The following is a 26,017-nucleotide window of genomic DNA, read 5'->3' as shown; positions in this document are numbered from 1 at the left end:
GGACAGAATGGATGTTGGCCTAGAGGCAGAGGGGGTCTGAGGAATTTTGGTTCTCGAGAACCTTTCTTGGACAGGCCCGCAAAGCAACTCTGAGGGGTGGCCCGACTGCTATACTCTGGAGGCAGTTGGGGACAATTGTCCTTGCACCTGGTGGCATGGGAGACCATAACATTAGACCGCTGGGTGCTTCAGAGCATATCCAGAGGTTACTCTATCCCCTTTGTGGGTCCTCCCAAATCTCCTAAACACCTCCCGGACGTACCACCCATGCAAAGGGAGGCAGCAGCACAGGAAATTTCCAAGCTGCTAGGAAAAAGAGCCATTGAAACCGTCCCCCCAGATCAGTCCGGATCGGGCTTCTACTCCAGGTTCTTTTTGGTGCCAAAGAAAACGTGGGACTTAAGGCCCATTCTGGACCTATCTACCCTGAACCTGTTAGTTGCCAAAGAAAAATTCCGGATAGTCGCACTACAGTCCATCATGCCGTACCTGCAAGAGAGCGACTGGATGTGCTCGTTAGACCTCCAGGATGCTTACTATCACATAAACATCAACAGAAGCTCCAAGAGTTTCCTCCGCTTCCAGTTAGGAGTCATTCATTACCAATTTCGAGCCCTACCCTTTGATCTCACCACAGCCCCCAGAATGTTCACCAAAGTGATGGCAGTGGCAGTGGCTCACCTGAGTCTTCAGGGGATTCTGGTCTGTCCGTAACTGGACGATTGGCTCCTCACTGCTCCCACCAGGTGTCTACTCTCTCAAACCAGAGATTATTTCCTAATCCTTGCCCTGCATTTCGCAATCACAAGCAATGCATCCAAATCACTCCTAAATCCTGTCCAGGTGATAGACTACATTGGGGCAAGGATAGATACATTACAGTGCACAATCTTCCTGACCTCGGAGAGAGTACAAAACCTGAGACTGCATGTCTCTCTGATCTACCATTCTCATCTTCCATCAGTGGAGTCAGTGTTAGGGGCCTTAGGTTAAATGGCGGCGACCATAACGCTTCTCCCGTGTGCCCGGTTACATATGAGAATTCTACAGTGGACACTATCTGTACAATGGTCCCTGTTGGAACTTCCATTGTCATATCTAATACAACTCTGTCGAGTCTGTCGGTCGTCCCTCATATGGTGGATGTGTTCTTTGGATATTTTGGAGGGACGACCCTTTCTTCCAGCCCCTGCCGCGGTGACCACAGATGCCTCCCAACTCGGGTGGGGGAGCATTGTTTGGGCAGGACAGTCCAAGGGCTGTGATCCCCTGTAGAGACCAGCTTGCACATAAACGTTCTAGAAATGAGGGCGGTCCTTTTAGCATTGCAGACCTTTCATGCTTTTCTTCCTCTGGGAACCATTGCAGTTCAGTCAGACAACATATTCAGTGGTCTGGTATATCAACAAAAATGGAGGGACCATATCTTACCCCCTTTGTCGCGAGGCCGTGGGAGTGTGGGAATGGGCGATTCCACTGGTCGTTTTCTCATTGCAACGCACATTCCGGGGTGGTCCAACATTCTAGCGGACAAGTTAAGTTGGAGTATTCTGATGCCTTATGAGTGGGCTCTGAATCTTTCAGTATCTAAGGTGATCTTCCTGGAGTCTGGTCAGCCTTGCTGCGATCTCTTCACATCTCCTTCCAACGCAAAGTGCAATGAGTTTTTCGCTCTGAACCCCCCGCCGGGGGATCCCCCCAGAGATGCTGTAGTCCATGCTTGCCCTCCCGGTCTTCTGTATGCTTACCCTCCAGTACCTCTTATTCCGAGGTTTTTACAGAAAGCTCGTCAACTGGGGAGCAAAGTGCTCCTCATTGCCTCGTTTTGGCCTCGTCATGTATGGTTTCCCTTCCTTTGGTCACACCTTCTGGCTCCATCCTGGATCTTGAATCCCATTCAGGATCTGAATTCACACCTATTGGCAGTTCCTCATCCGAACCTGGATAGTTTGAAGCTCACAGCTTGGATGCTCCAGTTCCCATGATCGCTAGGACTCCTGGATTAGCCTCTTCAGTTAGGTCTATTTTGGTGGCTGCTCATAAGTCTTCTACCAGGAAGGTTTATTACAGTAAATGGAAATGTTTTTCTTTTTGGGCCTCTCAAAGGAGTTCAGTCCCCTTCACGGCTCCTATTTCTGCCATTTTTGATTTTCTAGCTGATATTTTTCAACATGGAGCTAGTTCTTCTACTGTCAAGGTTCAGTTGGCTGCCATTTCTCATTTCATTGTGGGTGAGTATTCTGCCTCTCTAGCCTCCTCCAGACTGTGTAAAGCCTTTATCAAAGGGACGTTTCTGTTATGCCCCCCTGTCAAGGATCCTGTTCCCCCATGGGACCTTACTGTGGTTCTTCAAGCTCTGGTCACTCCACCTTTTGAACCTGCTGCAACCACAGATCTAAAATTCTTATCTTGGAAAACAGCATTTCTGGTGGCTATTACCACTGCAAAAAGGTTTTCAGAACTGGAGGCCTTGTCCGTCAAAGTTCCTTATATGATTTTCCACAAAGATAGGGTTTCCCTACGGACCAATCCATCCTTTCTTCCCAGGGTGACATCACCAGTTAATATCAATCAAACCATCAATTTACCAATTTTCTTCCTAATTTTGCTAACAAGATGGAATACAAACTCCACTTGCTGGATGTTCATAGACAGTTACGATTCTATTTACACAGGACAAAAAATTTCTGTAAATCCGATCAATTGTTTGTATCTTTCTATAAACCCTTTTTGGGTAAACCTATCTCCAAGGTCACTATTGCTAGGTGGATTTTTTCATGCATCCTTCAGGTATAAGGACAGAGGCGTATCTCCTCTGGGTCAGGTGAAAGCTCATTCCGCCAAGTCCATGGCTATGTCTGCGGTGTTTAGTCTAGAGTCTCTTTGGATGATATTTGTTCTGCAGCTACTTGGTCCTCATCTCATACATTTATTTCTCATTACAAATTGGATTTGACTTCCAGAAGGAGAGCATCCTTTGGTTCCGCGGAGCTCTGGGATATCCTTCCATGAGGGCCACCTAGGAGTGTAGTAGCTGGAGACTCTGTCCCACAGGTTGAAGACCAAATGAAGTAAACTACTTCAGATAAAGAAGTTATGTACTCACCATAATGTTCCATCTGAGTAGTTCTACTTCATTTGTCTTCAACCGTCCCTCCCTCCTTCCCCCAGACCTTGTCATGTGAACAGCCACCTGCGGGCTGCAGTTATAGGTCATAAGTATTTTTTCAGGTCGGGTTATCAGTATAAGGATCAGCAAACTCGATCTGGGGGTTGGAAGCTAGTGGGGGTGTATTATGGGTAAGGGGAGGAGGTTGGAGCTTGGAGCAGATGCTGGTAAGATTGCCAGCTCGGATCCAAAATGGATCCGGTATCCCACAGGTTGAAGACAGAACTACTCAGATGGAACATTATGGTGAGTACATAACTTCTTTTTTTGGAACATTCTGAGTCAGTTTCAAGTTTTTTTTCTGGATATAAAATTAATGAAGACAAAACAAAGGCTATAGCTGTCAACTGTGCTCACACATGAATTACTTCAGCAATACCCATAGTTATGGGGATACGATAAAGATGAAGAATTTAGGGTATGGGTTAAGAGGGATTCTGTTGTGGCAGCTAAGGATATGTGAGAACAGACTAAAAAGAAAATACAAAGACTGAGAAACTGGAGGTTCTTGTTTATGGATATGAATAGCAAGATACAAGCAGTGAAAATGTTTTTAGCACCTTAAGTTTTGTATACAAGTCAGGCATATTTTATCAACCAGAAAAGTTGTGGATAGTAATTAATAAAGAACTGAAGGATTTTTTCTGGGAGGACAAGCTTTTAGGGTCAAGTGAGATAAGCTCATCTTTCCAACAGAGCAAGGTGGTTTAGGATTACCTAATTTAAAGGGATATAAGGTGGCACAGGATTACCTGATTTGAAGGAATATTTTAGAGCTACACAGTTAAGGCTGATGTATATAACAGAAGCAGAAAACTATTATTCAAAGTAGAAAGGGATGGTAATGAAGCAGGGGAAATTCAAGAAATAAGGAGAGAATGGGATTTTGTATGCAGATTTTTAAGGTGTAAAACAAAAGCCATAAAGAGTGTTATATTCATAAGGCAGCAGAAAGTATTCTAAGAATTAAGCCAATATGAGAAGTTAGGAAGGACATTCTGCAGATAGGGTTGACTGCAATTAGTGATACAGAGAATAGACAAGAGGGGGCTGGATTTTACTGGAGGAAGTTGGAAAAGGATCTAATGTATTGGGAACAAATAATTAGAGAAGAAAAGGTAATAGAGTGGAAGAGGCCAAGAAGACATTTGGACTACTTTCTAGAGACTGCCTTGTATATCAGGGATTTATATCCATATGTAGACAAAGAGAAAGGGACTGGGGAATCCTAAGTTAAAGAGCTACTCTAGTATTTTAGTTAAATCTAGAACAGAAGTTGCTGCTAAAAGATAATTAGTAGGACATATAAAATATTGCATGATAACTATAGGAAGCAGTCAAAGGAGGTTAGAAAAGATTGAGAAGAGAGATCGGATAAGCAATTCACAAGGAAACAATTGGAGGATATATGTGTGGCTTCCAGATATGCAACAAAGTCTATATGACTTAGAGTTTTTGCTTGGAAATGTTTGCATAGGTATTTTTATATCCCAAGGAGACTCCAAAGTATTTTTCCTCAAGCAGATGGCAAAAGTTGGAGGTGTGATGCGGAAGAAATAGGTAAGTGGGAAGATATGTTTTGGGAGTGTAATGAGTTAGTAGACTTTAAAAATTCCATACAGAGTATTCTGTCAGAAATATTGGGTGAGCAAATGGGTATTAACTAAAGAAATTATTTTTATTGATCTGGGATACAAGATTGGAATTTCCTAGACATAGTAAGGCCTTGATGAGTTTAATTCTGGTGGCTACCAAAAAAGCAGTTACTAGAAAATGCAAGTCATAAAACAACTGTATTTGAAGTAGTGAATTTTGAAACAGAGGTAAAAGAACTGTAAGTGTGATTTTTAGAAAAGGGTAGGAGCAAATTCAAATTACATAGAAAAAAATGGAAATTATGGGAACGATATATGCAGAATAATGGTTTGGAGGAGGAGTGAGGTTTAAGGGAAAACAAGAATCATGCAGTTTATGTAATGTTAGTTTGATAATAACTGTAGAAAAGAATATATGTGATGTATAATGTTTGTTACTGTGAATACGTTAATATGGTTTGTTTTCTTGTTTGGCTATGTCTTAAATGATAATTCAATAAATCTGTTTAAAAAATGATTGTATCATTGACCATCCACTCTGTCTTTTTTAACCAAATCAGTATTCATTTAAAAGAGGTTGAGGGATCGATTGGAAATACAAAAAAAAAAAAGATACCTGTCTTATTTACAAGAACTAATTCAGATAACAGGTTGACAAATAGAAAAAGAAGAAAACGTTTGTAACATACAACTAAGCTCATAATCATTTTGTGAGTCTCTTTAGAGATACCACTGACCCCGGTTCTCCTAAATGGATGAAATCAGAGGGGAGTGGAAACTGCCAGTGTGTGGATTTGTAGCTAAGCCTGTTGACTGTATCAATGGCACAAAAGTATGGTAACTGGTGTTATTCTTGCTATGTATACCCTGACATGCTGCTAGAACCTTTTTTATATAGCTTGAGCTGTTAAGAATTTTAAGGAAATGTTGCAATTTAAGTTCTAACAGTTGAATTGCTTCCCTCTTTCACTCATGTTGTTTTGCAAATGTCAGTAGTTTTTAATGTATGTTATTCAAAATACTTATATGTTAGAGGAGGAGGCATGTCTGTTAGGATTTATTGCTTTCTGAAAATGGAGCATGTTTATATAGAAATTACACTGAAACAAGGCTTAAACACTGAACTTAACCGGAAGTTTTTGTGTAACTGTCTGATTAATTCATTAATTAATTTTATTAGTTTTTTCAAATAGTTTTTATCATTTAAAAGTTCTTTCCATGAGTTCAACATTTATTTCTTCATGAAAGCTTTTTTATGCATTATGCCAAGACATCAGAGATTTTATGTGAATAAAGTTTGGTGTTTTATACGTCTTTTTGTTATACCTCTTGCTTTCTCATTAAGTTTAGTTAACAGATGCCAAAGAGATGTCAGGGTAACGAGTTGGAAATCAGATGTGCTATGTGTGCAAGCAGTTAGCACGCTGATGAAGGAGAAGATTATATAAAAGTGGACAAGGGAGAAGGTCTTGGGTAAGAAGGTGGGTGGAGACCTTGCATCGAGTCCTGCTTTGTATCAGTCGTGGGCTGTATCTTCGCCCAGAAAGAACACGGATGCTGAGAAGTGAGTTAAAAGTTAAATCTTAATAACCATATATTTTTAGAGAAATAGAAGTATGCAGGCAGGAGAGAATAGACACAAAACATACCAGACAGATAACAAGAATGACTGAGATCAACGCTGGGCAGTAATGTCTATGCAGTGCAGAGTCTGAAGGAAAATGGAGAGCTGCAAACAAGTGGCACAGGAAGAAGGCATACATATTGTAGACCTCATAGATACACAGGACAGTGGCAAGAGGGGTGAGATATGAGGAGTGGTAGGTTGTTCTGGGATGACACTGTGTAGTATTAAAGGGAGCGTAGCAAGTAGAAAAACAGAGGGAAATCAAGTTTGAGTTCAAGGGACACCACCTTAAAAAGAAGGCTTTCTACCTCCTTGTTAAAGAAGATAAGGGAGATGCCAAGTCAGAATCCAACACAACCCTTTAAAGAAGGCAAGGGAACTGAGGATTGCAGATGAAATGATACAATATATGGAGCTTCAGACATATCAGTGAACAAAAATTGGATCATTGAGGAGACCATAATAAACGATGGATGATCTGAATCTGCCTGGAGCAGACTGGAAGATTTCGGGTGTAGAGTAGAAAGGGAGAGGAAATGACTGAGGTCATAGACCACAAGATGGTCTGACAGTTGGTATGAAAATGTATCAGGAAAGATAGAAGAGGGGATCAGGGATATTCCTCTGAAGACATCATTGGCACTAATCATGTAATATTGTGCTTTAGAGTAAAGGGGTGGTAAGAATACAGAATTAAGGATAATTTGGAATTTTAGGAGAGTTGATTATGCTAAACTGAAGGTAGACAGTCATAAATAAGTTTACGGACTGGATGCAAATTGAGGAAGGGAATAAGCAAAAGAGTCTGGGGTTGGGAGGGTGACCTAATGGTTAAGGTGTTTGCCTTGCAAACACAAGGTGCAGAGTTTGAGTCTCATAAGGGATAATTAGCTATGCTTAAAATGGCTTGCAAGGGCAGTTAGCTTAGTACTAACCAATGAACCTAAATAAACAAAAGCATGGCTGGAACAGAAGAAAATTAAAGTGTTACCCGAAAGGCCAAATGGTAAACTGGTTAGGGTGTATGCCTTTCAACCAAAAGGTGCAAGGTTTGATTTTCACCACTGGAAAGAACTTTAAAGTTTGAAGATATATATTTTGGGATGGGAGGGTGGCCTAATGGTTAAAGTGTTTGCCTTACAAACACAAGGTGCAAGGTTTGAGTTTCACAAGGGATAATTGGCTAGGCTTAAAATGACTCACAAGGGCAGTTAGCTTAGTACTAACCTATGAACCTATGAGTCAGGAATTTAGGACTGTTTATAAGGTTTTGAAGAAGAGGAAAAAAGAACTTCAAGGCGCCATTAGAATTGATGGCTAGTAAATGAGGCAGTGGTGGATCCACTGCATGTCCTCAGTTTATCTGAGCTTGCATCCAGAATCTTTTGTGACTTGATCCTGAATAGTTTGACTTTATGAAGGGTATATCTTATCTATTTAATCTGGTAAACTTCTTTAAGAGGTTTATGGAGGCTGTAGATGGCGGCCATACAGTGCACACAATATGTTTTGACCTGGCCAAGGTCTTCAACGGCATTCCCCTTGCTGGAATCTTACAAAAGCAAAATACTTTAAAAATAGATCCATATGTGGTAAGATGAATAACCAACTGGCTAAAGGACAGAACCACATAATACAAGTTGCAGGCACCTTATCAGAAAATATGAAAATGGCCATTGGTGTCCTTTTGGGTATTTAATTCTCAGATTTCTTAGCAAGGAGCCAAGACCTTAGTCTGCCGATGACTGCAACCTCAGAGTTCTTGTTAAGTCACCCTGTGAATGCATTTCTCCTAGTAAACTCGTGGTGTACTAAAAATGGTCTTAAAACTAAATGCTAAAAAGTGTAGCGTTGCCACTTTTGGTAGACAACTACTCCCCTCAGCATACTGTATAGGCAGTTTTCCACTACAAAATGAAAATGTAGTCAGGGATCTAGGTGCTTGAGTTGACAGCACCTTCTGTTTTGACCATTATGTAACAACAGTTCTCAGGAAGTCCTTTTATTTAGCCTAATTAACTAAGGAATGTCATCACTATCTAAAGAGGTAATCACTCCTTCATACTCAGCATTGATGAAGCTAGTTAATTGCGTACACTGTATCTCACTAAACATGTAGAACAATTAGAAAGACTTCAAAGGTTTTTAAACAAAAAAAGTCACAGTCCTAAAGTCTCTAAGCTACCAAGAGAGGCTGGAAGCTGTATCCCTTTATTCAATCTCTTTTTGACTTTTGAGGGAAGATCTCTTTCTCATTTACCATGCTATTTGAGACCTGATTATCCTGGACCTCCTGTTTCTTCACAAGTCCAGTATCTTCACCAATAGTAGAATCAGGGACATGTGTTTTCACCAACAGATAAATAAAACATGGCAGGGGGACAGGTTTGTAATACAACACCTCACAAACCACAGTGCATATTAAGTAGTGCGACTGTCTTCCTTAAGTTTAAACCAGGTATATGACTGGATGCATGTCCACAAATTTACTCCAGGATTGAGTGTCATGGCCCTACTGGAGAAAGGAGGCATGGCCTGAGGGAAGGTACTGGCAAGGCATGAATGGTCATACGATTTAGTGGTTTTGGAATATCAGTCAGTCTATGCATCTGTGAATGTTAACTTGGCTACAGGAGCTCGTAAGTGACTGCTTGAGTTCACACATTCTTGTAATGCATATAGTCAAGCTTGTCACAATACAGGCAAACACAACATATTTTAAAAGTGTTTTGTGCAGATGCAAGCCCTCTCTGCACCTCCCTCAAGTTCAAATTTATTGTATGAGTCTTATTCTTGAGCTCACCACACCTCAGAGAAAGGGCAGTGGCTGGCAGTGTAAAATTTATCATGCTCTTTCTTCAGAAAGCTGTAGTATTTATAGCCTACACCTTTAGCAAGTCACACTCTCTCCCTCCCTCCCTTAGGGTGGGTGAACAGACATGGGCTGCTTCACTCCCATTCCTCCAGCTGTCTCCTTTAGTGCATAGACTGCTGATCAAACTCATGCCGTCTGACTTCGGGATTGCCACAGAGCTGATCTGAATTCAGAGGGTTTTGGTCAGACATAATCTACGTGATTATTAGAATGTCACAGCATTTGATTTTGGGCTCAGTAGTATTGAGCATGTTAACTTCAGACATATCTAAAAAAAATGTGCAAACCAAAGGAAAATTCCACAGTTGCGTTTTGGAAATTTATCTGAAAAATAACTGGATCAGCCTGTCAGCCTTTTCATTACTGACACTAAGCTATATGCAGCAACTGACACTGGGTGAAAATTTACAGGACTTAGAAGGGCTCAGTGGAAAAAAATGGTAGTTGATGCTTACCGCAGACAAATGCAAAGTGCTACACGTGGGCACAGAAATCTTGGTGGGAATCATCAGCTGGACTGAATGCAAATTATATGTTATCATTGCAGGAAAACAATCTAGTATGAATGGTGAAACTTGGAGTAGACTTGAAGGAGCAGAGTATGAGAGCAGTGACAGCAATAAATTCTGTGCCTGCAATCTCAAGTGTATAGACTCCTAAAGCAATGGCATAATTTACTCCCTCTATTGGGCTCTAGTAGACCACTCCTTGAGTATTGTATGCATATATACAAATCATGCAAAGAGAGGGACATCAGACTGCTAAAAGGAATCTACAAGAAAATCACCAAAAGCGTTTTGTTGATGGAGTAGAAAGGATGTGATCAGACACTAGAAGAGCTAAAGCTGTTTTCATGGGAGACCAGAGAAGACAATGGTGGTGTGATATGGGTGAACACAAATCACACTGGAAAGATATGAAGAAAGATAGACAAGGTTCCAGCATCAGCTACTCCCTGCAACTGCAAAAGTACTTCCTCGAAAGAGGATTATAGATTGATGGAAATGGATTAATGTGAGGAAGGAATGAATGGGAGTTAAACTGTTCAGTATGCATGAAAGGCAAACTAGACAGGCTAATCATCTCTGTTTTAACATAAAACAAATGCAATCAATGTTTCTGTGCTTCTTGTTTCCTGAATTACATATTGTACATTGATATTGATTGAGGGACTGAATGACAGGCGCAGGATCTAGACATGTTTTTCTAGATTGACATGTAATACCATGGTATGTACCAGCAGGAGGCTTGCCTACTGCAATTCCAAGGACAACAGAAACATTTTGCTGAATTGAGAGTACCAGAAGAGGAATTCTCAACAGTTATCCAATGCTTAGCATTTGGTTTGGTACTTCCTGCTGTGCAGCAGTCCATGGCCATCCCAGATACCAGAGGATTTCACCATCCCCCATGTGACAGATACCTTTGCAAGGCTACATCAGGACATTGATGGTATTAAGGGATGTTGTCCGCTGTTATCTTCCGTTCTTTCTTGCCATATCAGTCCACTGCACTAGACCGCGTGTGATAGTGTCATCCATTTGTTGGTTGACCTGAAGCCAGAAGGTTCACTTAAGTACCATGTTGGGGAATTCTTTTTGATTCTTATACTATTGCTGAGCTGTTCAATGTTTAGGAAAGTTAATTGTCTCACAAGGAGGAAACAGATCCCTCATTAAGACTTCCATTTTTACTGTTTTCTGATTAAGCTCAGAGTATGATGTGCCTAACTGGCAATTTATTTTCTTATTTTAATGATAGAAATGTAAAGCATAGGGCTGAATACTTTAGTGAGTTTTTGTGTGATATTTGGCCTTCACATGCTATTGTGTCTGCCTGTTCCCAGTCTGTTATCCTGAAGAAACTTGAGGAGAGGTGCTTGAAGAAGGGGGGTATGAGGGAAACCAATTACACTGACCGACTCCCTACCCCAGCTTGAATTTGTCAACACAGGTGAGGCATTTTTACAGCCCCCTGGTTCAACACCTGATAGGCCCAAGTCCCCTCATGCAACTATCAGAGACTGCTATAGCTTCAATCTAGTTTTCATCCTTGTGAGCCATTGCAAACCAGTGTTGGTTGGTTCTGCATCCACTTTGCAGCCACATCTTCTGATATCAGATTTATGGTAACAGAGTGAGGGCAGCATCTTCTTTTTCGGGAAGAAATCCCCAGCAACCTAATTGAGGCCACAGTCACATAGCACAGCCTGAGGTCTTGACCATCATATCCAAACACGAATCCAAAAGCCAAACGGCGGATAGGTTTACCCAGGCCAGTGCTGGCTAGATCCCCTGAAATTTCTGCCTAGGACTGTCCACAGGGCCTAGTCAGCCTGGCACAGGACTTCACAGATTTCTTGATGTCCAGCTCATCCTGGAAAGGGAACCTGTGCCACTAAATGAAAAAGGGACACCTTCCCCCAAAGCGACTCTGATTCCTTGGACTTAAGATGAACATGCTCAGGTGGAGCACTTACTCTCCCAGCAATTTCTTGATACTGACTGAAGAAGCTGTATCCCCAGCCTTGGCACCTGAGGACTTATCTTTTGGATATACCATTCACTAAAAGAGGAAATCTTTCACATGGGAACCTAGAGATCTCTCCCAGGCTCAGACCAATGATAGAAGACTCTTGAGTCTGCCTGAATCTAGACCCCCCCCATCCATACCTAAATTCCATGAAATTGTGTATGATGTGTTTTCTGACATATCACTTCAGCCTGATTGCCTTCCCCATGCCCTTGGGAAGACTGATCTCTTCTGTAGTGTGCTTGATTCCCACATGCATCTGTATAAGAATCTGGTGCCTCTGGAGTCCACCAAAGGGATCACGCTGGCCTGTTTCCAAGAATTCCTTGCCAAATGACAGGGAGAGCAGACAGTAAGACTGCTTTGACAAAAAGACCTACACCTCAGTTTCCATGGTCATGAGTGCCCTGAACTGTCAGTTCCACTTGCTCAAATGACTTGAGTCTGTTCAGGAACCAGTCAAGAACAATCTCCCTCCCAACATTAAGGAATTATTCTAAACCTCTTTAAAAACACACTCAAAGCAGACCTCATCAAACAGAGCAAATGCTATTGCTTCTGAGATGATGGTTAACATAGCAACATGATCAGCCTCCTCTTACCCTTACAGTTGGACTCCATCACTCACTCACTCACTCACTCACTCACTCACTCACTCACTCACTCACTCACTCACTCGCTCAGTTCTCTTTTTCTAGTAACATCAATACTACACAGATCACAGCATACTGCATGCACAGTTCTGTATTGTCAGAACATTCACACCAACTCTACTTACGTTTATGATTCTATTGAACTACAGTAATGGAACATTTTTGGTATAGTGATAACTGATTAACCTTTCATATCTATCAGCACTTTGATGCACTATTGTTTTATGCTATTCCTTTGCAGCCTATTTTGTAAAACGTGTACTGTGTTTTAACTCTATAATATAACTGCGTGCATTGGATGTTCTTCATCTCACATTGCTGCAGTCCTGACACTTGGGGTAGTCCGCTATCCTCGGTCGGCCCGGATACCAAAGTATAAGGCTGACGTCGGTCAAGGCGCATTAGACTGACGTCAGGACGTCAGGGTACAAATGCGCATGACCGACGTCATATCCTCAGTCTTTTTTGCCGCATGGTCCGATGCAGAAGCAGCGTTGCAAGTGCCGGTTGGCGTTCTGAAATTTTTCAAAGTTGGAGTTTCAGACCGAATCAAAGTTGGCTAAGTACCCCGTTGGGGAATATTTTGGTTTTTTCTTGCCTCAGTGGTTTACCGGATGTCAGAAAAAGTGAATAACTGTATTTCTTGTGGGAAACAGATATCGCATAGGGATTATCATACTTTGTGTATACCTTGTTTAGGGCCTGAGCACGACGTTGTTGGGTGTTGCTCTTGTGCTAGATTTAACAAACGCACTATAAAGAGAAGGTTAGATTGTGCCAGGTTAGTTTTTGGAAAGCGGTGCAATTATAAAATGCCGTCGGATGCTCCGACGCCTGCTTCGTCTAAGAAGCGCAAGGACAAAGCAGCAAAGCCTAGGCTAGAAGAACCATCCATCCTGGACGCCGGTTCTTTAGAGGGCTCGGTGGAGCCGGTGGCTCTGCCAGACGTTTCTTTGGAGTCCCAGGGAGAGACTTTGTTGTTGCAAGATGTGGCCTCTCAGGAGGTAGGCCAGGCTGAAGGGGCTTCTCAGGTGGCTGTTCTCCCCTCCCTTCCTAAGGCAGTTAGGCCCTCTCCTTCTGTTTCCAAGGCTTCTCCCAGAGGCAGGCCAGGTTTAGCTTCAGTTGGTGTCACCCCTAGTTCTTCAGGGACTGTGCCCAAGAAGCATATGCTTAAAATGGCAGAAGATTTGATTACTCTGATTAGAGGTTCTATGCCCCCTCCTGATAAGAGACCTAGGGTGGAACCTGAGCTTGGGAGTTTTGAGCAGGTTTCGGATGCTTCGGAGTCTTCGGTTGAAGACTTGCAGGAGTATTCTCCTTATTCTGATTCTGATGTGGATGATTCTACTCCTTCTGCTTCTCCTCCTGAGGATTTTTCTTTTTCAGAGACTCTTCATTCCATGAGGGAGCATTTTAAGTGGGAAGGTCAGGACTTCTCTGATTCCAGGAAAAGGCTTAGGGAATTTTTGTTTTTACCCCAGCATAGGCCTTTAGCTATACCTCCTGTTCTGGATGTGGTGGAAGATGTTTTTGCAGAAGCTTCTCTTAATCCTGATTCTTTGCCTCCTGCTCCTGTTAAACCGGATAGGTATTATAGGGTGCCTGAAGCTCATAAGTATCTTTTTAAGAGTCCTAGGGCAGACCCAGAAACTGTTTCTCAGGGGCCTAAAGGTGTTAAGGCTTCTGTTGTTAAAAATCCAGTTCCTCCAGATAAAGAGGCAAGGGCTTTGGATAGATGGGGAAAGAAAGTTTATACTTCTTTCACTCTAGCTATGAGGGCTTTGAATTGCCAGTTTCACATGTTGAAATACCAAAACTATCTCCTTTCTCAATTGAGGTGGATGCTCTGGCGGAAGGTATTGAGTGTAAAGAGTTACAAGATTTAGTACATGTTTCTGAACAGGTGGGTAAGCATTCCTTGCAATGTGGTTTTGATGCTGTACAGGCCTCGTCGAGGGTGGCTGCCACTGGTTCTGTTCTTCGCAGGCACGCCTGGCTGAGGGATCAGAATTTAGCTGAGCATGTTAAGACAAGGATTTTAGATGCTCCTTTACAATCTGATGTGTTGTTTGGTTCTCCTGTTGAAGCAGTTTTAAAGAAAATGGAAGACAAGGCTAAGTCTATGCAGACTGTTAAAGATTTTTTGCAGGTTCAGCCTCCAAAGTTTAGTAGAAATTGGCCTACTAAGGGGTGGACGTATCCTTCTTATGATTCCCAGTCTAGGGGTAGATCTAGACGTGGCAGGGGCAGAGCTCAGGGCTCTTTCAGGCCTAGAACAGGGAGTTCTCCTGCACAGTCTTGGTGAGGGCAGGGGTCAGTCCTTTCGTAAACAGACCCAATGACCTACCTTTTCAGCTGCCAGAGCCTTCTCGTCTGGCAGCACCTTTGGGAGGAAGGTTGGCACTTTTCAAAGAAAATTGGAGTTTAATTACCCAAGACAGATGAGTATTGGATATCATACACCACGGTTACAGGTTTTATTTCCATACCTTGCCTCCTTTCAAAGGCATGCCAGACATTCCTCCTCATCAAAGAATAGAGGCTCACAAGCAAATTTCTCTGTTACTCCAAATAGGGGCCATACAGCCGGTCCCTATGCCAGAAATGGGCCTAGGATTTTATTCTCGCCTGTTCCTAGTACCAAAAAAGGGGAACACGTGGAGACCAATTTTGGATCTATCTATCCTCAACACTTATCTGGACATTCCCAAGTTCAAAATGTTGACGTTACAACAGCTTTTACCTCTGCTGGGCAAAGATCACTGGATGGTGACTTTGGATCTCAAGGAGGCTTACCTTCATGTTCCTATCAGACTAAGTTGCAGGAAGTATCTGCGTTTTCGAGCTGGGACTTCTCACTATCAGTTCTCTGCATTGCCCTTTGGCTTATCTACTGCGCCCAGAGTATTCACGAAAGTTCTGGCTCCAGTGATAGCTTTCTTCAGACTAAGAGGAATACAGATCTATCCTTATTTGGACGATTGCCTGATTCTGGCTCAAGGAAAGGACGAGCTTCTTCATCATTTGGAATATGTGATAGCAGTGCTAAGATGCCTGGGGTATTCTGTGAACGAAATAAAGTCCAGTCTAGTACCCTCTCAAGACATGTGCTTTCTGGGTGTGAGACTGAATACAGCAACCCAGATGGCCTTTTTGACCCCGGACAAACAAAAGAATCTTTCCCTTTACTTCCGTCAACTATCTCATCAGTCCGGGCTGACTGCAAGGACAGTCCTTCAAGCCTTAGGGTTCATGGCATCTTGTATTCTGGTGCTTCCCAATGCCAAACTGCATATGAGGAAGCTGCAATGGTATCTCAAAATGTATGGACACAGCACTGCCAGGATCTGGACACTGTCATTCAAATAATACCTTGCATTCAAAAGGAATTTTTGTGGTGGGCTCAGGAATGTCACCTAAACAAGGGACTCTCTGTGACCCGCCAGAGGCGAGTCAGATTCTAACGACAGATGCCTCAGACAAAGCTTGGGGAGCTCATCTGAATGGAAAGTGGATACAAGACAAGTGGCCTGCCAGACTACAACATCTACATATCAACTTGAAGGAGATGTTAGCAGTCCAGTTTGCATTAATGGCTTTCAAGGATTTACTTCTTCCAGGGCAGGTGTTGATTCTAACAGACAACACAACTGTCATGTGGTACATCAACAAGCAAGGGGGAACACGTTCTTATCCTCTATGCAGGCAAGCAATGATTTTGTGGGAGACTGCTCTCAGTTTGCAACTAAATCTTCAGGCAAGGTTTCTGCCAGGAGCACAGAACTCCTTAGCAGATGTGTTAAGCAGGCAAATCATGGATCCCCACGAGTGGAAATTGGATCCTCATGTATTTCGGAAATTGACAGTGTCATGGGGAACTCCAGACATAGATCTGTTCACTTCTCCACTAAACCACCAGCTGCCAAAGTTTTGCACGAAAAGGTTTCATCACACAGCTTGGAAAGTGGATGCTCTTTCTTTCAGTTGGAAAAATCTTCATGTGTATGCCTTTCCACCTCTGCCTCTCCTCCCAAAGGTACTCCTAAAGGTCAGACAGGACAAACCAAGTATGATTTTAATAGCTCCAGATTGGCCTCGACAGCACTGGTACCCATTACTGAGAAGTCTGGTAAGGAAGCCTCCATGGCCTTTACCTTCAATTCCACACCTGTTGTCTCAGGAGGACAGTCATTTACTCAATGTCAAGCTTCACTCTCTTCATCTAGCAGCCTGGCATATTCTGTTTTGTACCATAGAAGGTCTCAACTTCCACAGCAAGTTTTGAATGTGATTTTGGAAGCTAGAAGACCTAGTACAAGGAAAGTGTACACAGAAAAATGGAAGAGATTTTTATTTTGGAGTGCAGCAAAGGATTTGGATGTTTCTGAGCCTAATTTGAGTGTGGCTCTTCAATATCTTACTGAGTTATTGGACAAAGGTTTGTCTTTCTCTTCCATTAAGATTCATGCTGCAGCAATTTCAGCTCACTATGACTGTGACCCACCATTATTTTCTCATCCTTTGTTCAAGCAATTTCTTAGAGGGGCAAAGAATATAAGACCCCCACGTAGAGCTCCTACTCCTGCTTGGGACCTCAATTTTGTGTTGGAGAAACTCACTCTACAACCTTTTGAGCCTGCAGCTACTGCTGAGTTGAAATATTTGTCATGGAAGACTGCCTTTTGTTGGCCAGTCCCTCTGCAAGAAGGGTCTATGAATTGCAGGCCCTTATGGCGGTTGAGCCTTTCTTAATTTTCCATAAGGATAGGGTATCTTTACGTGCTAATCCTTCCTTTATGCCTAAAGTGGTTTCTAGTGTGGCTTTAAACCAAACTATTCATTTGCCTACTTTTTATGCAGATCCCCAAAATAAAGGGGAAAAGATTTTGCACACTTTAGATGTACACAGGCAGTTGCGTTACTATTTAAGCAGGACTAAGGGGTTCAGGCAGTCTCAGCAGTTGTTTGTTTCTTTTGCTTTGAGTTCTCAGGGCAAGCCTGTGTCAAAACAAACTATTTCTAAGTGGATTGGGTTTTGCATTGCTTTCTGTTATTCCCATCATGGCAAGCAGATTCCAGCTGGGATTAGGCCTCATTCCACTAGGGCTACTGCCACTTCGACAGCATTTCTAAGGGGGGTGGCAACTAAGGATATTTTGGAGGCAGCTACTTGGAGTTCAGTGCATACTTTCTCTAAGCATTACCACCTTCCTCTTTACTCTAAATCTAGGGCTGGTTTTGCCACTGCTATTTTACAGGGCATTTTGGCAGCTCTTGCTTCTTTATAGTTTGCCAACCTCCCTTACCTCTGCTTTGGGATTCTACCCAAGTGTAAGGACTGCAGCAATGTGAGATGAAGAACATAGTACAGTTTTGTACCTACCATAAATGTAGATGTTTGAAGATCCACATTGCTGCAGTCCAATTTACCCTCCCTCCTTCCCCTCTGCAGTAAGAGGCGGTTGTGTGGGTTGGGTTGTACATTTGTAAATTTGTATATATTGTACATATATTTAGTGCAAGGGTATTTGGTTGGTTGGTTGCTGTTTTTTGGTTTTGGCCTTTCCTTTTTAGGGTCTTCTGACATCTGCGGCAAGAAAAGACTGAGGATATGACGTCGGTCATGCGCATTTGTACCCTGACGTCCTGACGTCAGTCTAATGCGCCTTGACCGACGTCAGCCTTATACTTTGGTATTCGGGCCGACCGAGGACAGCGGACTACCCCAAGTGTAAGGACTGCAGCAATGTGGATCTTCGAACATCTACATTTATGGTAGGTACAAAACTGTACTTTTTCCAGTGCTTGTGTTATACTGAGAGATGAACACTGATGTATGTTACCTGATGTATATTGACTGTCATGGTAATGTACACGTTTATGTGAACTCTGTCTTGCATGTTTAAGCCCGGGTCGTGGTTGAAAAGGATCTGCAGACCAGATCACTTAACTGGTTAACAAAATTAAAATAAATAAGTAAGTAAAGTCGAAGGCTGAAGGTATACAAGATAGGAGCTTCCATGAAGTGAGGATGAAGCCCATAAAGGTTAATAAAGCCAAAATCAGCAGCAGTCCAACAAAGTGAAGCCGGACACAAAGTACTTTAAGCACTTTCATTTGGAAATTCATATATTTTATTAAAAGGTGAACAAAAGCGCTTAAAGTACTTTGTGTCCGGCTTCACTTTCTTGGACTACTGCTGATTTTGGAAACATAAAAGTTAATTATCCAAGGGTAGTTAAATATGGCAAGTTCAGTTTTCTGTAATCTGAAGTTGTGTGAGGGGAAAACACACACACACACACACACACACACACACACACACACACACACCATACTGCATAACAGAATAACATCAGACCAGACTAAAAAGTAGGTGGATCTGTATTTTGTTGTTGAAGGGTCGTATGCCAAATAAAACAGGGCAGGGATAATGTGACAGCTCTTTTAATTATTATAGTGTAAATGGGCTGCTGGCTAATAAAAACACTTTACAAACTGCTTTAGATGCCTTACTGGTTTTATACTAATTATTCAGTAAAGCCACACTCTAGCTCTGTACAATGGTACATATCATTTCTCTTTCTCTGCATGCTCACTCACTGCCTACGTCCTTACATGCTTCCATATCATAGTAGAGGTAGAGCACCAGACAGTTGCCTCTTAGTACCTATCACAGGCATCTGTTTATTTTCAGCCAGTGAGCACTCAAAATTTATTAAATGTATTTAAAGGAGGAGTTGTTGTTGTTTATCTTTCGGCTTTTTCCCGGTAAGGGGTCGCCACAGCGGAACTCTGGTCCGCTAGTGATTGGTAGTAGATTTTTACGAAACGCCGGGGTGCCAGCTCAACGCCCAATCTTCAACGAAGGCATGCCCATTTATGCACGCATGTCTTTCGAACCCTACCCAACCGTGGGGAGGACATGCAGACTCCACCCCGAAGCACTCCCAAGCCACGCCGAGAATCGAACGGGAGAACCTCTTGCTGTGAGGTAACAACGCTACCGCCGTACCACCATGGCAAATTTGAATTTAAACAGAAGCAAAAGGAGTCACTGGATAGTGTCCTGTTTTGTGTGGCTTTGCTTTTATCTGAGTGGAACATAGTTGGTAAATTTTGTATGGATTATTAGACGTTCCATTTTATAAATATGGAAATGTGATTATAATGATATAAAGGTGTACTAGTCTGCTCTGCTTTATTGTGGCTCAGTAACTGGATCTTATATAGAGCGCAAATGGGGTTGCAGAATGGGGTACTTATTAGGTTGAGCATGTTTCTTAGGTGGATTAATCAATTCGGTATAGAGTTATACTCTGTCTGGTGGATTACAACTTTAAACACTGTAAAGATTGTTTATCTGCAGATTTTTAAAATGGGTTGCCGGTTGCATAAAATGCTTTACATCCCTTGGGGGAAATAGACTATTTTAGAACGTAGATATATATTTGATCGTGAATGCAGAGGCCTCAGACTTCACACAATAGGGGAAAATCTCAAGGAATCAATTTTATAGGATATTTGAGAACCTCATGTCTGCGGTGGTGGTGCTGCGGTAGCGTTGTCGCCTCACAGTAAGACGTTGATTCTCAGCTAGAGTGTTTTCTGTGTGGAGACTTGCATGAATGGGCATACCTTCGCTGAAGGTTGTGTGTCAGGGCCGGCAAACCCGGCACGTAAAAATCTACTGCCAATCATTAGCGGACCGGAGTTCCGCTGTGGTGACCCCTAACTGGGAAAAGCCAAAAGATACAACAACATTTGAGAACCTCATGTCGAACAAACACTTAAATCTTAAGGGAATTATGGCTATGATAAGAGATGTCAAAGCTCAAACTCAGCTGTGGACACGTGGACCACTGTTAGTGATAACAGACAACACCTGATAACAGACAACACATGTGAGACAGAGCACCTCGCTGGCTCTGTTCAAGAGGAATCTTGACCAGTGGATGGGAGATCGTAGGTTTACCCCGGGGATCATCTCTGTATCACTGCTGGACAGAGGCACGGCAAACTAATGGGCATAGTATTCTTCAACCTAAGGGGTGGTGAAAGCCACACAACTCTGGCTAGGCTTATAAATGCCCTAGGGCAGATAGCCTAGTATGAACCTATGAACCACAGTGATGTGGTATACAAACAAACAAGGTGGGCAAAATCCTATCCTGTTTCCAGATTAGCCATGATTGCCTGGTATTGGCAGTTCAGCAGTTTAACTCTACAGGCAATATACATTCCATGAGAGTAGAGCGCAGTGGTGTACTCTCTGAGCACATCCATGATAAAAACCTAATGAGTTGAAGCTACACCCAGAGGTTTTCCAGGAGACTTTCCACCTTTGGGGAATTCACTAAGTAGATCTGTTTGCCTCCTATATCAACAGAAAACTAAAACAGTTCTCTTTCAGAACATCTTGTATAGAGGCCCAAAAAACAGATGCTTTCTCATTCCCATTGACACAAGTGTTCCTTTATGATTAATCCCCCTTCCTTCCTTTTTATACACAGTCCTCCTGAAGATGAAGAAACACTTGCCAAGCATGCTTCTTATGATTCCCTTTTGTACAACTGGCCAAGCAACAAAGGAGGACTTTCTCACGTGGTACAAGGGATCCTTGATCCATCCCAACATTAAAAATCTCAATCTAACTGTATGGATGACAGTTTTTTGATCCCATTTAGACAACTTTTCTCTTGGATATGCAACAGTTTTATTGAAGGAAGCAAGTAAGCCTGCTACTGAGAGTCATTTTTACCCAAGTGGCAAACATTTTCTAGTTGGTGCCATGTTGAGTGACAAGACCCATCCCAAGTGGGGTCTCCTCCATTTCTCCAGTTCTTATGTGAATTGCTCAGATCAGGCCTAACATACATTTCAGTTAAGGTATACCTCTCAGCCATTTATGTTTCTTTAACACTGGATCCCCACCTTTCGGGTTATTGCATATTAGAAATAACAGAAAAACCCAGAAATAAATTTCTAAATGATGTTCACAGTAAAAAAATAATCAAACAAAAACAACAACAAACTGTTGAGTGGGAAATCATTTATATAAAGTGCTTTTGATGTCAACAAGGACTTTTTCAGAATACTTAATAAAAGCTCCTTACATACTTAGTACAAAGTCACACAGTGAAACGTGAACATATTATACCTAAAAAATTATTTACATCTCTTCAAATTTTTTTAATTTCTTTAAAACATTTATAATTGATGGCTGCATTCAAACCAGGATGATTACAGGCATTTAAAAGAATCTGGCACTTCATTTCTGTGTAACCCAGTTCATCCTCCTTGCTGCTATTAAATTTTTCTACTACATCATCAAGAACATAAACGATAATGTTTACCCAAGGGATTAACAAGATTTTTATTTTTAACTGCCAAATAATGCTCATATAGACATTTTTATAATTTTCTCTTTATTTTCCCTTCATAAAAATCACATGTAATACAATGAGCAGCATATAGCACAAATGAAGAATTGCAAGTAAAATAACTTGGTTAAATACCTTTTGGTATTTAAGCCCTAACTTTGAGAGGATTTCTGTCTATACACACTGAGCCGAGCAGAGGAGGGGCACTGACCACAACTCTGATTTGTGATATATAACAATAAGTATCCTGGGTTTTTTGTTTTGCTTATTTTTACTGGTTATTGCTTATTCTAGCCATTTTATAGCACTTTTTATTGTCTGCTGCATACTTTGTACTGTATTTTATTTTTATAAACTAATCTGCATGGTTGTACTAAAATTGTCTGCCTTACAGGGCCTGATAAATACAGTTTTTATTGTCACACTGTTTATAAAGCTTTTTTAGCTAGTTTCACTGTGTGAAAGGTATTAACTGGAAATTTTCTCCATTTCTTAAGCATCTGTTTGTTCTGATTTCCTGCCAAGGAGTATATCATATAACTGATTTGTTTGCAGTTAAAAGCATTCTCTAGAGTCTCTTTGCTCCTTTATCTGTTTAAAACTTTCTTTTAGTGGCTCACTGCTATTTTTCTGCTGTGATAAACATTTCTGTAGTGTTTTCTGCCTAAAATCGTGTAGCTAGTAGCTGTAGCACAGCCTAGTTCAGGTTTGCTGTCTCTGTGGCCTGGTTGTTTGTTTGCAGTGTTTGTTCTGAGTACATGTTCCAGGCCATCTTAGCTTAAAAGAAGCATGTCTTCACTTTAGTGAGAATTCCATTGTTGATTGGTTGCTGGCTGGTAAAGGTTGGCTGGTCTAGGGCTTGGAGTAAGTACTCATTGGTTCTTTTGACCTTTTTTTAAGTTGTTTCAGGTTGTACCTTCTGGTGTTTAAGCCCTAACTTTGAGAGCATTTCTGTCTAAACACACTGAGCTGAGCAGAGGAGGGGCACTGACCACAACTCTGATCTGTGATATATAACAATATGTATCCTGTTTTTTTTTTTTGCTTATTTTTGCTAGTTATTGTTTTTCTAGCCATTTATAGCACTTTTTATTGTCTGCTGCATACTTTTTACTGTATTTTATTGCTGCAAACTAATCTGCATGGTTGTACTAAAATTGTCTGCTTTACAGGGCCTGATAAGTAAGGTTTTTACTGTCACACTGTTGTAAAGCTTTTTTAGCTAGTTTCACTGTGTGAAAGATATAACTGGGCATTTTATCCATTTGTTAAGCATCTGTTTGTTCTGATTTCCTGCTAAGGAGTGTATCATATAACTGATTTGTTTGTAGTTAAAAGCATTCTCTAGAGTCTTATACTTGGTGGCTTTGCAATTGCCCATCCCTACTGTAAATTTGATCTGGGACACTCCTCCCTGTCTAGTGTCATTAGCTCATTCTATCTAATGCAGAGTGAACATTTGAGAAGGCCAGTCCACTTAGTTTCTTAACCTAGAATTATCTTCAGTTCCTCCTTCCTCCCTCTCCAATTTACTAAAAAAATAAATAAACACTTTGCTAGAATGTCCTTGCGTTCTGAGGGTGCTTCTCAAACAATCTGGAAATATAGAGCTGAAAAGTGTAGTTTTTGGCATTTTTAAATGTTCAGAGTTCTGCACTGTCTTAATTTTTGCTTGACCAAATTATTTATATATTTGCTGGCATTATTTTCTAATACTCTAAGTGCCTCCATTTTGATTGTTTCCTAATTTACTGTTTTTCTGCACTTGTTCTTAGTCATTTTTTAAATTTAATTGCATTTATTTAAACTGTATTTGCTTTAATATTTCTACACGCTTATGTGCTAGCATACACTGCATTTGAATTGTTTTTACTGCTGTTTTAGCTGCTTTTCTATTAAAAAAAGGTCTAAGCTAGTTTCCTACCTTTCCTGTAACTAGTGTAGTCCAGATACAGATTTGCTGTATCCAGGACTTTTTTAACCTTCTGAGCCTCCCCCCATGCCTTTCTGTGTTGGAAGGAAGCCTTCTAGCTTATCAGTGGGAGTGGTAAGGACTAGGTAGCCTATCTACCACAAGAGGAGTGATTTTTGGCCCAGAAATTGTAGTTTATTGGCCATTTGGGCAGTTTTTCTACCACTTTCAACTTTCTGGTTTAAAAGCCCACATTTGCGCTTGGTTCTCGCCTTTCCTGTAACTGTTCTAGTCCAGATACAGATTTGCTGTATCCAGGACTGTTTTTAAGCTGAGCCTCCCAAGCCTTTCTGTCTTGGAGGGAAGCCTTCTAGCTTATCAGTGGGAGTGGTAAGCACTAGGTAGCTTATCTACGACAAGAGGAGTGATTTCTGGCCCAGAAATTGTAGTTTATTGGCCGTTTGAGCAGTTTTTCCATACCTTTCAACTTTCTGGTTTAAAATCCTGCGTTTGCACTTGTTTAAGCTCTGTGCAGTGGTGCCGAGCTGAAGTAAGCTATTACTGGTGCCAGAAAGTCTGCTCTTCAGTTTTCCCTAAGATCTTGCTAGTTATTTCTCTCTTGCACTTCAGATACCCTAATCGCTTTGCACTTCAACAGGTTTTTGTAGCAATTATTGTAGCACACCTAAGTGCCATCAGCACTAGTCATTCTTCACGGAAATAGCTCCAGTATTTAGTAGTTATGACCACCCCTCTTGGCATGATTAAAGGGCAGTTTGATGTACTTTCTCCTATAAACCTGGCACACTGAACACTGAAGGCGTTATAAGAGATCTGGGGACGCAGGTTGACAGCAACCTCTCCTTCGACCACCACATTGCCACTGTGGTCAGAAAGTCCTTCTGTGTGGCACATCTCATTACCAAGGGTTTTGCATCCAGGAAGAAAGTGGTCATCATCTCTCTCTACTTTTCCATCATTAGACCAATCATCAAGTATAATGCCCTGTTTGACATGTACCTCACTAGACACCTGCAACAGCTGGAGAGGCCACAAGAAATACCTCACAAAGAGGATCCTAGACATTAAATACATGTCTTACATGGACAGACTCAAAAGACTCCAGCTATTCTCTCTCTCTCATATTGCCTACTTAGAGGCAGTCCTGCTTGTCTTACAAAGCCATGTCTGACCGAGATCTGTTAGAAATTCTACAGATAAATAATTTCCATTTCCTTCGCACCACGTGCTGTAGAGACCTCAGCTTCATTACCACAATCAACAGAACATGCTGGAGGGACAGGTTCCTCACCCAGAGACTGTCCATGTTCTGGAATAGAGTTCCCATACATGTCAAGCAGAGCACCTCGCTGTCCCTCTTCAAGAGAAGTCTTGATGAGTGGATGGGTAATAGAAAGTTCACCCCGGGGATCACTCCAATGGCTATACTTGATAGAGGAGCTGGGAACTAATGTTGGGTGGTACGATGCCAGGGCACTTCTATGGGCTAGGCTTGTAAAGGCTCCAGGGCCAATAGCCTAGCAGGTTCCCTATTAGACGACCGAAGACCCATTCTTTCAAATGCGCCTTAGTCGAACTCAAAAGCCCAAAATGGCAAAATATCGAAGCGGCTTTTAAGCAAATTCTTTCCCTGGGAAAGAATTTGCTTGGCCGCTTCATTACTTTACCATTTTCGGCACTGTAGTGCGGTCTCGGAGTTGGTATATTTAAATAGGGGGGTGTGGGGGGTGAAGCCCCCCACTTAATGTAATGTTTAAAGTATGTTTTTTTGTTGTTGTTGTTGTTAGGAAAACAATCGCTGTTCTGACAGTTCGAAATTGTAAGCTTTCGTTTACAAAGGGTCAATTAATCACCGTTCACTTTTTTAAGTGCTCGGTGATCTAATATAAACCCGCCTAGCACACCTATGAACTTATGGTGCTTGGTAAGTTCTGTTTGTCAGAGGACAAAAAAGTTGGGACTGTCTGCCACATACCTAGATATAGAGCAGGTCTGGGATTTGTAAGTCTCCATTTTTATGCAGGTTTTAATATTTCTAACCTTTACTTCCATTATTAATAAGTCACTCAATGTTTGAATACATCAGTTGTTTTTATATTAACACTGTCTAATGAACATACCAAAGATGTGGATATCCTCTTACTAAATATTTGTTATGCAATGCTTTTAGTAACTTTTTTTATTATCATCAGACGTTTAATTCTGACACACTGGCACTTGATAAAATTGTTAGAAGTCTGTAAAAATTGT

The 26,017-nt window shown here is 41.6% G+C and overlaps 1 protein-coding gene across 2 annotated transcripts in view; it reads left to right on the top strand.

Moving 5' to 3' along the window:
- Positions 1–26,017, top strand: part of TPCN1 (two pore segment channel 1) — a 1,721,246-nt gene that overhangs the window by 1,595,875 nt on the left and 99,354 nt on the right. The window lies entirely within an intron of this gene.

This window comes from Protopterus annectens, chromosome 4.part0, assembly GCF_019279795.1.
Source record: "Protopterus annectens isolate FY-2018-M chromosome 4.part0, PAN1.0, whole genome shotgun sequence".
In the NCBI taxonomy this organism is placed as follows: Eukaryota; Metazoa; Chordata; order Ceratodontiformes; family Protopteridae; genus Protopterus; species Protopterus annectens.
Note: the sequence above shows the minus strand (reverse complement) of the source record. Positions and strands in the feature narration are given on the sequence as shown.